Raw genomic sequence first — 16728 nt, forward strand, 5'->3', positions numbered from 1 at the left:
TCCACACACACTGACTCTCACTGGGGTACAGTTCCATACACACTGACTCTCACTGGGATACAGTTCCACACACACTGACTCTCACTGGGATACAGTTCCACACACACTGACTCTCACTGGGGTACAGTTCCACACACTGACTCTCACTGGGATACAGTTCCACACACACTGACTCTCACTGAGGTACAGACGCACACCCACTGACTCTCGCTAGCTTACAGCTCCACACACACTGATTCTCACTGGGGTACAGATGCACACACACTGACTCTCACTGGGGTACAGTTCCACACACACTGACTCTCACTGGGGTACAGTTCCACACACACTGACTTTCACTGGGGTACAGTTCCACACACACTGACTCTCACTGGGGTACAGTTCCACACACACTGACTCTCACTGGGATACAGTTCCACACACACTGACTCTCACTGGGATACAGTACCACACACACTGACTCTCACTGGGATACAGTTCCACACACACTGACTCTCACTGGGTTACAGTTCCACACACACTGACTCTCACTGGGATACAGTTCCAAACACACTGACTCTCACTGGGGTACGGGTCCCACACACACTGACTCTCACTGGGATACAGTTCCACACACACTGACTCTCACTGGGATACAGTTCCACACACACTGACTCTCACTGGGGTACAGACGCACACACACTGACTCTCACTGGGGTACAGATCCACACACACTGACTCTCACTGGGATACAGTTCCACACATACTGACTCTCACTGGGGTACAGTTCCACACACACTGACTCTCACTGGGGTACGGGTCACACACACAGTGACTCTCACTGGGATACAGTTCCACACACTGACTCTCACTGGGGTGCAGTTCCACACACACTGACTCTCACTGGGATACAGTTCCGCATACACTGACTGTCACTGGGGTACAGTTCCACACACACTGACTCTCACTGGGGTACAGTTCCACACACACTGACTCTCACTGGGATACAGTTCCACACACACTGACTCTCACTGGGATACAGTACCACACATTCTGACTCTCACTGGGATACAGTTCCACACACACTGACTCTCACTGGGTTACAGTTCCACACACACTGACTCTCACTGGGATACAGTTCCAAACACACTGACTCTCACTGGGGTACGGGTCCCACACACACTGACTCTCACTGGGATACAGTTCCACACACACTGACTCTCACTGGGATACAGTTCCACACACACTGACTCTCACTGGGGTACAGACGCACACACACTGACTCTCACTGGGGTACAGATCCACACACACTGACTCTCACTGGGATACAGTTCCACACATACTGACTCTCACTGGGGTACAGTTCCACACACACTGACTCTCACTGGGGTACGGGTCACACACACAGTGACTCTCACTGGGATACAGTTCCACACACTGACTCTCACTGGGGTGCAGTTCTACACACACTGACTCTCACTGGGATACAGTTCCGCATACACTGACTGTCACTGGGGTACAGTTCCACACACACTGACTCTCACTGGGATACAGTTCCGCACACACTGACTCTCACTGGGGTACAGTTCCACACACAGTGACACTCACTGGGGTTCAGTTGCACACACACTGACTCTCTCTGGATACAGTTCCACACACACTGACTCTCACTGGGGTACAGTTCCACACACACTGACTCTCACTGGGGTACAGTTCCACACACACTGACTCACACTGGAGTACAGTTCCACACACACTGACTCTCACTGGGATACAGTTCCACACACACTGACTCTCACTGGGGTACAGTTCCACACACACTGACTCTCACTGAGGTACAGATGCACACACACTGACTCTCGCTAGCTTACAGCTCCACACACACTGACTCTCACTGGGGTACAGATGCACACACACTGACTCTCACTGGGATACAGTTCCACACACACTGACTCTCACTGGGGTACAGTTCCACACACACTGACTCTCACTGGGTTACAGTTCCACACACTGACTCTCACTGGGGTACAGTTCCACACACATTGACTCTCACTGGGGTACAGTTCCACACACACTGACTCTCACTGGGATACAGTTCCACACACACTGACTCTCACTGGGGTACAGTTCCACACACACTGACTCTCACTGAGGTACAGACGCAGACACACTGACTCTCGCTAGCTTACAGCTCCACACACACTGACTCTCACTGGGGTACAGATGCACACACACTGACTCTCACTGGGATACAGCTCCACACACACTGACTCTCACTGGGGTACAGTTCCACACACACTGACTCTCACTGGGGTACAGTTCCACACACTGTCTCTCACTGGGGTACAGTTCCACACACATTGACTCTCACTGGGGTACAGTTCCACATACACTGACTCTCACTGGGATACAGTTCCGCACACACTGACTGTCACTGGGACACAGTTCCACACACACTGACTCTCACTGGGATACAGTTCCACACACACTGACTCTCACTGGGATACAGTTCCACACACACTGACTCTCACTGGGGTACAGTTCCACACACACTGACTCTCACTGGGGTACAGTTCCACACACACTGACTCTCACTGGGATACAGTTCCACACACACTGACTCTCACTGGGATACAGTTCCACACACACTGACTCTCACTGGGGTACAGTTCCACACACTGACTCTCACTGGGATACAGTTCCACACACACTGACTCTCACTGAGGTACAGACGCACACCCACTGACTCTCGCTAGCTTACAGCTCCACACACACTGATTCTCACTGGGGTACAGATGCACACACACTGACTCTCACTGGGGTACAGTTCCACACACACTGACTCTCACTGGGGTACAGTTCCACACACACTGACTTTCACTGGGGTACAGTTCCACACACACTGACTCTCACTGGGGTACAGTTCCACACACACTGACTCTCACTGGGATACAGTTCCACACACACTGACTCTCACTGGGATACAGTACCACACACACTGACTCTCACTGGGATACAGTTCCACACACACTGACTCTCACTGGGTTACAGTTCCACACACACTGACTCTCACTGGGATACAGTTCCAAACACACTGACTCTCACTGGGGTACGGGTCCCACACACACTGACTCTCACTGGGATACAGTTCCACACACACTGACTCTCACTGGGATACAGTTCCACACACACTGACTCTCACTGGGGTACAGACGCACACACACTGACTCTCACTGGGGTACAGATCCACACACACTGACTCTCACTGGGATACAGTTCCACACATACTGACTCTCACTGGGGTACAGTTCCACACACACTGACTCTCACTGGGGTACGGGTCACACACACAGTGACTCTCACTGGGATACAGTTCCACACACTGACTCTCACTGGGGTGCAGTTCCACACACACTGACTCTCACTGGGATACAGTTCCGCATACACTGACTGTCACTGGGGTACAGTTCCACACACACTGACTCTCACTGGGGTACAGTTCCACACACACTGACTCTCACTGGGATACAGTTCCACACACACTGACTCTCACTGGGATACAGTACCACACATTCTGACTCTCACTGGGATACAGTTCCACACACACTGACTCTCACTGGGTTACAGTTCCACACACACTGACTCTCACTGGGATACAGTTCCAAACACACTGACTCTCACTGGGGTACGGGTCCCACACACACTGACTCTCACTGGGATACAGTTCCACACACACTGACTCTCACTGGGATACAGTTCCACACACACTGACTCTCACTGGGGTACAGACGCACACACACTGACTCTCACTGGGGTACAGATCCACACACACTGACTCTCACTGGGATACAGTTCCACACATACTGACTCTCACTGGGGTACAGTTCCACACACACTGACTCTCACTGGGGTACGGGTCACACACACAGTGACTCTCACTGGGATACAGTTCCACACACTGACTCTCACTGGGGTGCAGTTCTACACACACTGACTCTCACTGGGATACAGTTCCGCATACACTGACTGTCACTGGGGTACAGTTCCACACACACTGACTCTCACTGGGATACAGTTCCGCACACACTGACTCTCACTGGGGTACAGTTCCACACACTGACTCTCACTGGGATACAGTTCCACACACACTGACTCTCACTGGGATACAGTTCCACACACACTGACTCTCACTGGGGTACTGTTCCACACACACTGACTCTCACTGGGGTACAGTTCCACACACACTGACTCACACTGGAGTACAGTTCCACACACACTGACTCTCACTGGGATACAGTTCCACACACACTGACTCTCACTGGGGTACAGTTCCACACACACTGACTCTCACTGAGGTACAGATGCACACACACTGACTCTCGCTAGCTTACAGCTCCACACACACTGACTCTCACTGGGGTACAGATGCACACACACTGACTCTCACTGGGATACAGTTCCACACACACTGACTCTCACTGGGGTACAGTTCCACACACACTGACTCTCACTGGGTTACAGTTCCACACACTGACTCTCACTGGGGTACAGTTCCACACACATTGACTCTCACTGGGGTACAGTTCCACACACACTGACTCTCACTGGGATACATTTTCCGCACACACTGACTGTCACTGGGATACAGTTCCACACACACTGACTCTCACTGGGATACAGTTCCGCACACACTGACTCTCACTGGGGTACAGTTCCACACACTGACTCTCACTGGGATACAGTTCCACACACACTGACTCTCACTGGGATACAGTTCCACACACACTGACTCTCACTGGGGTACAGTTCCACACACACTGACTCTCACTGGGATACAGTTCCACACACACTGACTCTCACTGGGATACAGTTCCACACACACTGACTCTCACTGGGGTACAGTTCCACACACTGACTCTCACTGGGATACAGTTCCACACACACTGACTCTCACTGAGGTACAGACGCACACCCACTGACTCTCGCTAGCTTACAGCTCCACACACACTGATTCTCACTGGGGTACAGATGCACACACACTGACTCTCACTGGGGTACAGTTCCACACACACTGACTCTCACTGGGGTACAGTTCCACACACACTGACTCTCACTGGGATACAGTTCCACACACACTGACTCTCACTGGGATACAGTTCCACACACACTGACTCTCACTGGGATACAGTTCCACACACACTGACTCTCACTGGGATACAGTTCCACACACACTGACTCTCACTGAGGTACAGACGCACACACAATGACTCTCGCTAGCTTACAGCTCCACACACACTGACTCTCACTGGGGTATAGACGCACACACACTGACTCTCACTGGGATACAGTTCCACACACACTGACTCTCACTGGGGTACAGTTCCACACAAACTGACTCTCACTGGGGTACAGTTCCACACACTGACTCTCACTGGGGTACAGTTCCACACACATTGACTCTCACTGGGGTACAGTTCCACACACACTGACTTTCACTGGGATACAGTTCCGCACACACTGACTGTCACTGGGGTACAGTTCCACACACACTGACTCTCACTGGGATACAGTTCCGCACACACTGACTCTCACTGGGGTACAGTTCCACACACACTGACTGTCACTGGGATACAGTTCCACACACACTGACTCTCACTGGGGTACAGTTCCACACACACTGACTCTCACTGGGATACAGTTCCACACACACTGACTCTCACTGGGGTACAGTTCCACACACTGACTCTCACTGGGATACAGTTCCACACACACTGACTCTCACTGGGGTACAGACGCACACACACTGACTCTCACTGGGATACAGTTCCACACACACTGACTCTCACTGGGGTACAGACGCACACACACTGACTCTCACTGGGGTACAGTTCCACACACACTGACTCTCACTGGGATACAGTTCCACACACACTGACTCTCAGTGGGATACAGTTCCACACACACTGACTCTCACTGGGGTACAGACGCACACACACTGACTCTCACTGGGGTACAGTTCCACACACACTGACTCTCACTGGGGTACAGTTCCACACACACTGACTCTCACTGGGGTACAGTTCCACACACACTGACTCTCAGTGGGATACAGTTCCACTCACACTGACTCTCACTGGGGTACGGGTCCCACACACACTGACTCTCACTGGGATACAGTTCCACACACACTGACTCTCACTGGGATACAGTTCCACACACACTGACTCTCACTGGGATACAGTTCCACACACACTGACTCTCACTGGGATACAGTTCCACACACACTGACTCTCACTGGGGTACAGACGCACACACACTGACTCTCACTGGGATACAGTTCCAGACACACTGACTCTTACTGGGGTACAGTTCCACACACACTGACTCTCACTGGGGTACAGACGCACACACACTGACTCTCACTGGGATACAGTTCCACACACACTGACTCTCACTGGGATACAGTTCCACACACACTGTCTCTCACTGGGGTACAGTTCCACACACACTGATTCTCGCTAGCTTACAGCTCCACACACACTGACTCTCACTGGGATATAGTTCCACAGGCTTTGGACGGGATTTTTCAGCCCCGACATCACCAGGCATCGTCTCAGGCAGAGCGGAAAAATTTGGAGAGCCGTTAAAAATCAAGGGCTCTCCAAACATTCTCATCCTTCCCATAATGATGTCCGCCAGTGGCATGGCTGGTAAATCCCGGCCATTGACTCTCACTAAGTTTGCTGAAGCATCAAAAATGTCTTATCCCACAGACCCTGGGGCAAAAGTTTGTTGGACAATCAGTTTTAGTGTGGCTCAGAGTGACATCCAAGATGGGGAAATTATGTTGCTGATCTGGAAGGAGTTAAAATTCTGACCTTGGAGTAACACCCTCTGGCTCAGACACTCTTCGGTCACAGTTCAACTTGGGGTTAGTCGTGTTTTCACAGGACATATGGGGAGTGGTGGGGGGTGGGGTGTAGAATAAAAGGGGAGAGTCCTTGTAAAGATAAGCTCAATTTCCCCCCCCCCCCCCCCCCCCCCCCCACACCCCCAACCTCTCTCTCTCTCTCTCTCTGACTCATAAATACACATTGGACATAAGTTCAACTCAGGGAGTGTCATGGGCTCCAGGAGATGTAACCATGAGAACAGCCAGAGATGCAGATTAGGAAGCTAGTTCTCAAAGTGAACCTCAGCAGCATCGGATTTCAGAGTTATAACCTCTCAGCTTCATAAAAACCCCTAATTTCTTATTATTCACTTCCTAACCGTAAATTTTAATGGGTTAACCCTTTATTGCAGGAACAGAGAGACCTGGGTGTGTATGAACGTAAATCTTTGAAGGTGGCAGGACAATAATTAGATTGTTTAAAAAAACATATAGGATCCTGGACTTTATAAATAGAGGCAATATCCAAGGAAGTTGTAAATCACTGCCTAGGCCTCAGCTGGGAGTATTGTGTCCACCACAGTATTGCAGGCACCAGACTTTAAGAAGGAAGTCAAGGCCTCGGAGAGGGTACATAGAAAATTTACTAGAATAGTCCCAGTGATTTGGCATTGCAGTTATGTGGAGACGCTGGACAAGTTGGGGTTGTTCTCCTCAGACAGCAGGAGGTTAAGGGGAGATTTAATTGAGATGTTCAAAATTATGAGGGAGTAACTTTGGGAGAATAATTAGGGAGAAAATGTTTCTTGTGGCAGGAGGGTCAGTAACCAGAGAACACAGAATTAACGTGATTGGCAAAAGAATTGGGAAATAAGGAGGAATTTCTTTATGCAGCGAGCTGTTGTGACCTGGAATAGAATCATAGAGTGTCACAGTACAGGAGGCCATTCAGCTGTGCCCGCAGCAATTCCTGAAAGAGCAGTGGAAGCTGATTCAATAGTAAATTGAGAAAGAAGTAGAAGAATGGGAGAGCACAAAGAAAGATTTGTATTTCTATAGCGCCTTTCACAACCTCAGGACATCCCAAAGTGCTTTACAGCCAATAAAGTACCTTTTGAACTGTAGTTACTGGTATAATGGAAGCAACCAATTTGCACACAGAAAGCTCTCACAAACAGCACTGTGATAAAGGACTAAGTTATTGATTTTAGTGACATTTGTTGAAGGATAAATATTTGCCCATAAGACTAGGGAGAACTCCTCTGTCCTTCTTCAAATATTGCCAAGGGATCTCTGAGCCTCAAGTTAACATCTCATCCAAAAGACAGCACCTCCAACAGTGTGACACTCCTCAGTTTTGCATTGGGAGCATCAGTCTAGATTAGGTGCTCAAATCTCTGGAGTGGGGCTTGAATCCCTTAACCTTTTGACTCAAGATGAGAGAGCTATCCATGGCTGATTTAGAAGTGAGACAGACCTCTCCATTCTCCAGGTACCCATTGCCCAGGAAACCTGATCAGAATCAAATAAGAAATTGCCCAGTTCCCACACAGGTTGACTCTCCCCCTCTCCTTCCTGTTCTAAACCCTCCTTCTCTCCCCTCCTCTCACCTTCTCCCCCCCATCTTATCCCTCCCCTTCCCCTCTACTCCTCTTTCCTCTCACTCCCCTCATCCTCATCCCCTCCTCTTCCCTTACCCATCTTCCCTCCTCTCTTCACCAGCTCTCCTCTCCTTCAGTTTCCCTTCTCCTCTTTCCCCCTCCCATTCTTCCCCTTTTCCTCCCCTCCCATTTCACTGTCCTCCTCTCCCTTCTCTCCCTGCATCCTCAATCCCCCATCCGTACTGTTCTCGCCCTTCCCCCTGCCCCTCCACCAGTCCATCACTCCCCTCCCCTCTCCACATTCCCAGGTTTTGAAAGTTGTGCTTTTTTTTTATCTCCAGGAGTCCTTATTTACTAAATTAAACATGTAGAAAATGTCCATGCAGAAGCCTATTAATGTCTGAAAACAGAAAAATAAATTTGGATTGTTAAAAGTTTAATTACAACAACATTTTTATCACAGATATATATGTTCACTTTGAAATAAGATAGTCCACAATAAAATTAAAATATCCCAGGTGTTGTGTGATATTAGGGATAATAAAACCTTAAAATGATAACCAATGAATATTAATGTTGAAAGGTTTCACAAGGACTGTGTGAGGGCACAACAAATTTATGAAACTTGCTCCTTTGACCATCCCCATCATTCATTTCACTAGAAAAGAGAGGCTGAGGGGTGACCTGGTTAGATCTTTAAAGGGTAAACATGGGGTGGAATTTCATGCCAGCGGCATTTTACAGTCCCGCCAAAGTCAATGGAATTTTGAATGGCTCGCTGCATTTTACTGCTGTGACGGGGCCAAAGATTTCTGCCCATGGAGAAGACGTTTCCACTTCTAGGAGAATCCAAAACCAGGGGAATAAATATAAGGCAGTCACTAATAAATTCAATGGACAATTCAGGAAAAACTTCTTTAACCAGACAGTGGTTACAATGTGATATTCACTACCACAAGCAGTGAATGAGGAAAGCACTGTTAATGATTTTTAAAGAGAAATCTAGATAAACACACAAGAGAAAAAGGTATAAAAGGGTAAACTCTATTTATTTATTAATTGGTGTTCTGGTAGATTAGCGTTGTGTTTTTACCAGACCTTGGTCACTGCTGCGGGCCAGTTACATCAAAGCAGCTGTTTCTACAGTAACCTGTCCCATCAGTTATTCTTCATGCAGGCACATAGTTAATGAATGCAGTTTGGCAATTCAACTGACAGGGAGTATCTGCCAAGCCTGATTCCACACACACACTTTCTGGGACAATTCACCACTGGCTGAGCACATAGGAGTGGAAATCCCTGCTGGAGCTTTTGAATTCCTTTTCAGTTTAAGGCAGTTTTAGCTCCATGTTAATTCTAAAGTCTGTAACCTCCAAACCCCTAGTTCCAGAGTTTCTGTTTCAACCCCCCGAACCCCTTGATTAGATTCCAGTCTGTTATTCACTCCTGGGCATCTGTTATTCTATATATAAACCATCCAAAGTGCTTAATTAGATTCCAGTCTGTAACTCCTCCAAGTATCTGGTATTCTATATATATCCAAACTGCTCAGTTAAATTTGCCTGTAACTCACTCACAAGTATTTTTATTCTATATATAAACTCCTTAAACCGCTCAGCAGGGATATTCTGGTCCAACCTGTGATGGCAATTGCCGTGGGTGGGACAGAAAATTTGACGGACCAGCCAAAGTTCTGTTGACTTTGGGCAGAAATTTCCGGTCCCGCAGCGGGTTAGACCGGAACTTTCTGCTATCAATTGGATTCCAGTCTGTGAGTCACTCCTAGGTATCCGTTATATTTTTAAGCATCACCTAAAACCTTAATGAATTGAATGTCTGAAAAAGAAAGAAAGACTTGCGTTTATATAGCACCTGGTCCTCAGGATGATCCAAAGAGTCATACAACCAATGAAGTATTTTTTGAAGATCTGTCACTGATGTAACATAGGAAATGCAGCAGCTAATTAGCAGACAGCAAGCTCCCACAGAAAGCGATGTGATACTGTGTATTTCTTTGGTGTTGGTTGGGGAATAAATATTGGCCAGGATACTGTGGAGTACTCTAACTCATCTATGAAATATGACTATGGAGTTGTTTATGTACATGTGAGGGGACAAGCAGGAACTTGGTTTAAAGTGTCATCTAGATAACAGGTCTGACAATGCAGCACTCCTTCAGTACTGTACTGGGATTGTCAGCCTGGAACATGTTCAAGTCTCTAGAATAGGACTTTTCACTCAGACGTAAGGGCGATTCACACGGAATTCTAACCAGCTTAAATTCCTGTTGCCCAGCGTTTAATGCTATCACTGATTAATTGTGTGTCGGAAATTGTGTGTCTGATTCAGTCCAGTAAAGTTTGCTGCTCTTACAGGTATCCGACTGATTGAAAGTTTAGATCCCTATCTGTGACCACTATGTTCAGGGACAGATGCATTAATGCAACAGTCCCAGAGATCTCGTTAATCTTTTGCGTGAGGGGTTGTCACTCATTTGGCTGAGGGGTTCAGCAGTGAGCTGGGTGTAAGACACCTTCTCAAATTACAAGACAAACACTGTCAGCATGGGAATCACGATGAGCTTTGATTGGAATGAGCTGGTGTCACAGACAGATAGGTCAAACCTCCGTCACTCTTTTGCCTCCACCTCCAGTTTTCTCCCCAAGTATGTGGGGTACTGTCTCCTTCTGGGATAAGAGGCCATAGGCACCTTAAATCACTTCGAGAATTGTTAGAAAGACACAAATAACTTATATTTCACAACTTCAGGATGTTCCAAAGTGCTTTACAGCCAAAGTACTTTTTGAGCGTATTCCCTACTGTAATGTATGAAGCGTGGCAGCCAATTTACACACAGCAAGCTCCCACAAACAATAATGTGATCATGACCTGATAAACTGATTTTGTGATGCTGGTTGAGAGATAAATATTGGTCAGGGAACCATGGAGGACTCCCCTGCTTTTCTTCAAAATGATTGCCCTGGGCCCTTTCAGCTGAGAGGGTAAACGGATCTCGGTTTAATGTCTCATCTGAAAGACAGCACCTCCAACAGTGCAGCACTCCCTCAGTACTGAAAGTGTCAGCCTAGATTATGTGATGGAGTGGCTGGAATGGGATGTGAGCTGTACCTATTGGCCTCGTAGATAAATTCATTGTTCAGAGTGGTGAGGAATCTGTTCCCTTTAATCCCTCATCTCTTAGTTTCTCTCAGCTAGGAGGCAGGTAGGAGCTACAATACCCTAGTTTTAGGGAGAGAAAACAAAATACCCAATTTCCAGCCCCCTCCAGTAACCCTCTAAAAATGTGCGTAGGCGTGTGTGAATCTGATATTTAACTCTCCATATTTGAATACATTGTTGGCCATTAAAAGCTGCCTCTGAAGAATGGGGTGGTGCCAAGAATCAACTCTGGGGGAGATGGAAGGGATTGGAAGGAGGGGATCGATGGGAAAGAGCCAGGATGGACATCATGGGCCAAGTAACCTTCTGTGCTTTTTGATTCTATGAAGATTAATAGTGTGGAGCCTGCATCAATTAGATGAGGAACCCCTCAATTGTACTGAGTTTAAATCACATCAGATAGAGCTTTCTCCACCCTCTTTCAGAGGGTACCACAGTAATCAATGATAACAGAAAATCCCACGCATCTTGGCCTGCGCCTGAATTGCCAACTCTGGTTGGATATATTCCTGGAGATTTAATTGTATGACCTCCCAGCTCTAAACACACTGTCCTGTCAAACAAACTTTTCTCCCCCATCTCCAATATTTTTGTGACAAATGGACAAAAATGTTTGAAGTAAATTACAAGAAAAAAACAATTTGTAGAGAACACCTAGGATTTTTCTCTTGGGATTTGATTGCAGCAAAGGATTCACCTTTAATTCCTGAAGCCTCCTAGACAAGCTGAGGGAATGCTGCACTGTTGGAGGATCCAGGACAATCCAGGAGCGTTGGCAACCACAGATCGAAGAGGTTACAACTGAACAGCTTCACCCTTATTTCCCCCTACTATCCCCACTTAGAAAAATTCTGTTTTCTAAAAATAAAATTAACATTCTATTTACAGCTTTATTCTACCCAAACTTTTCCCATTAGCCTTGAATGGCAGGAGGGAAGAAGCTGGTTGTTTGTTATGGTGGGCCAGCAGCGCAGAGTTATGATTCTGCCTGGACTCTCTCCTTCAAACAAATGAAACCACTGGGGTATAATCAGGCGATGGATGGTCCTTCTTTGTAAACCGGGAGCTGGCAGTCCCAAACACTGGTGGAGAATTCTCATGAATACTAATCAGAGAGCTGAACAGAAAATGAAACACATCCTTCGTCTGAAAGACACAGATGCAGCAATTGCTCCAACCCAGAACATTCCAAACATGCTTGGGGAATCAGATCTCTCAAAATGCTCGAGGCGAAACCACCCCAACTGTGACTGTTACTAGCCCTCCACTTACCTCAATACTATTGAACCAAAGTTGTATAAATGGAGGGGTTAGGAATGAAATAATTTTCGTGGTTTTTATGGGCTAATTGGCCTGATATTAATGAAAAAGGCAATTATTGCAATCATAGAGACCAGTAGAGATGTGACTGAGGTACAGAACAGCCATGATCTCATTTAATAGTGGAGCAGATTCAAGGGGCTGAATGGCCTTCCCCTATTCCAATAGGATAAATGTTGGTGCATTAATACGAGTGGGTAGCTCTTTCACCCGAGACAGAAAGTCATGGACACAAGTTCCACTCCAGAGAGATGTGCACACAGATTGAGTACTGAGGGAGTGCTGCACTGTTGAGGATCCAATTTTCAGATGAATTGTTAAACTGAGGCCTCGCCTACCCTCGCAGGTGGACAGGAAAAGAAGATGCCATGGCACTACTGGAAGAAAAGTAGGGAAGTTCTCCCTGGTCCCATAACTATCCCACAAACAAATCAGATTAACTATACATTTATCTATGACGTTCCTGGTTAGTTGACATTTTTCTTTGTTAACAACAATGATTCTATTTCAAAAGTAATTCATTGGCTTTGAAGTCATTTAGGATATTCTGAGGTACCGAAGGCTAGTTCTTTCCTTCACAGGGGGCCATTCAGTCCATTGTGCTGGTTCTACTGAAATACAGAACAAAGTCAGACAGGATTAGTGCATTCCTGAAAGGAAGGGAGTAGAAACTGATACAAATACAGAAAGTCTTTAATTATAACAGATATTCCTATCTTTGACTTGGAAAGAAGTGGAACATTTAGTTACTGCTTCCTACCCTCTTTGCTGGAATGGCATGTTACAAATGTGAGGTTTTATAAGACTGTCATGTTTCGAGACTGTCTCTTTAATTTAGGGTAAAATGGAGGACTGAAAGGGGTTATGTGATCTGTTCTGAATTCTGCTGACAACGAGCCTGGGTGGCCTGGGGGTTAAAGCTTAAAGGGGGCCCAGGTTGTTTTACTGGGAAGAAGGTGTAATGTGCTTACACCTGTAAGCAATGACCAAAGCATCTATGCTGACAGTGGATAGACTGTTAGTCTCCAAAGCCCCAGGAAGGTGTTAGGAATACAAGACATGTGCGATTCATGTTGCCATAGAGTTGGGCTTTGAGAGGGGAGAGTCCATGGGAAGCCATTGCAGTATCAGCCTACAAGGTTTTTCTTAGAATATTACTGAAACTCACAGACAGGTTCCGTCTGCAAGAATCTGAGAGACAGAGAGAGAGCCCAGAGGTAGAGGCAGCAAGTATCTTTGGTTCATCATGCTAGAATGCAGGTGAGAGCTCATGCTCATGCTGAATAAACCAAATTTGTGAGGATTTGAATGAGATTTTTAAGATTCACCTAGCTTTGGCTAGAGGGAGGAATCTCCATGGTAACCCTCACTGTAAAAGCCTGGAGATTATAAATTATCTGGAAGGAACAGCGAAAGAAGGGAAGAGCCCTCGGGAGCTAAGAATCACTTTGGACTGGTTCTGGGAGAATACAGTGTCTACTTAAGAGATAGAGGAAAGTATAACTGTGGAGGGAGATTTTCAGTCACATTAAAGCATTCACAAGGGAATTTTTCTTTAGAATGTAAGTTGCTCACAAAATAATGTTTAGTCAATATTGCTTTTAGGTTGTTTGTTACAGCAGAAGTCTTAAAACTTGAAATCTTGTTGTTTAATTCCTTTAAGTTGGCCACTGGGAATTCAAAGTTCAATACTGGTGATCTGCTCAATAGTAGGGGCATCATAAATGTTCAGACCTAACAACCTCACACACACTGAGTGCACAGAAGTGACAAGTGTTAATGATCCTTTTAAACCACCATAAACTAGGCTGTTTAAAAATGCAAGAATTTAAAAAAAAAATCATTTTGCAGAAGCCCTGAGTGGTGGTGGATGATGGTTTGCTAGGGCACTTCGGAGGGCAGTCAAAAGGCAATCATGTTGGTGTGGGGACTGGAGTAATATGGAAGCCCAGACCAGGTAAGGACAGCAGGATTACTTCCATAGGGGCACTATTGAACTATTGCATTTTCACAACAATCTGACTGCTTCATGGCCACTTTTACTGAGACCAAGCTTCTTAATTTCCAGATTTGTACAACTGAATTCAAATTCTTAAACTGCTCAAGGTAGGATATGAACTCAAGTCCTCTGGATTATTGGTCACTGTAATACAAGCACTACAATACTGCACCACCTCAATCCTCTGCTCCCAGCAACATATAACCAAACAATAGCCATTACCTACTGAAGCTGAGACGATTAATGTCCTTCCTTTTTTGCCACCAATGGGAGTCTGGAGTCAGGTAGAACTATGGAATTATACCAATTGGGAAAGACTGAATAGACGGAGGTTTTTATCTCCAGAAAAGAAAAGGTTGTGGGGGTGACCTGATAGAGATCTTAAGATTATCAAAGGGGTTTGATAGGGTAGACGTAGAGAAGATATTTCTACTTCCAGCCTGACCAGAACTGGGTGCCATAAATATAAGGTAGTCCCTAATAAATCTAATATAACTTCTTTATCCAGAGAATGTGAGACTTACTGTCATAGGCAGTGTTTGAGGTGAATAGCATGGAGATGTTTAAGGGGGAAGCTGGATAAGCACAAGAGCGAGAAAGGAATAGAAGGATGGAGTGAGATGCAGTAAGTTGGGAGGAGGTTAGTGTGGAGCATACACCAATTTAAACCATCAATCAGCTGGGTTGGATGACCTGTTCCTATGCAGTACACTAGATGCAATCATAATAATTTGTGTGTGTTTCTCTCTCTCTTTCTGTCTGTGCTATGATGTCGAGCTATTCCTCTAAGAGTCAGAGTGACCCAGTGCTATTACACAGCAAGGGATCCCTGGGGGAATTGCAATCATCAGCTCCTGGTCCAGGGACAGCGTTCACTGTTCGTATTAACCTTGTCGGATTCAAGGCTGAGTAAATACAGCCGCTTTTGACAGGATATCCCCCGGATCTCGATCACCGCCCCGCTCACAAAACCACAGAGAATATTGCCATGGCGACCACACTACAGACTTTGTCTACGTGCAGGTTAAACAATTACTCCGTTTTTTATATAACAAAATCTTTCACGGGGGTCATTTGACAGACTGCTAGGGGCAGTCTTCACGCAAACACTCGCAGCACAATGAGAAACTGCAAACAGCAACCGAGGTGACATTTTGTTCCTGTCCCCCTCGTTTGTTGTTTAATTAGGACCTGGTCATAATTAATCTAGTAACAAGTCGAAGAACATTTCACTGTGTCCTTGTCAAAGGTGTGCTATACTTACGCAAATAATTCCTTAATTTTGATTCATTAAAATTTTATATTTGAAAAAAAAAAGTAGAGAACTAGTTTCTCAATGTTTTCAGCTCCATATTTCATTTTGGCCAAATGAGTCTCGCCTCCTGCTAATCGGAATCTGAACTATTTACATTTCATATCAAAATCCAGAACACAAGAAAGAGACTGGTATAATATAGCATCACTTGCCCCAAAGGAACGGGGGAGGCTATTCAGCCCCTTCAAGCTGCTGTGCCACACAGTGATCATGGGCTGATCATGTACCTCAGCTCCATCTACCCGCCTTGCTTTTGTATTAACCCTGTGCAATGAATCAGCCGCTCTGTTGCTACACAGCAGCCAATTTGCACACGGTAAGATCACACCAGCAATGAGGTGAATGGTCAGTTCCCGCATTGTCTTCCATGTTCTAACAGCGTAAGCTCAGGGTGCAGGGAGCTGCCCAGTCAATGTTGGTGCAATTGTAGAACTGCTGCAAA

The sequence above is a fragment of the Carcharodon carcharias genome, chromosome 23, assembly GCF_017639515.1.
Source record: "Carcharodon carcharias isolate sCarCar2 chromosome 23, sCarCar2.pri, whole genome shotgun sequence".
NCBI classification, from domain to species: domain Eukaryota; kingdom Metazoa; phylum Chordata; class Chondrichthyes; order Lamniformes; family Lamnidae; genus Carcharodon; species Carcharodon carcharias.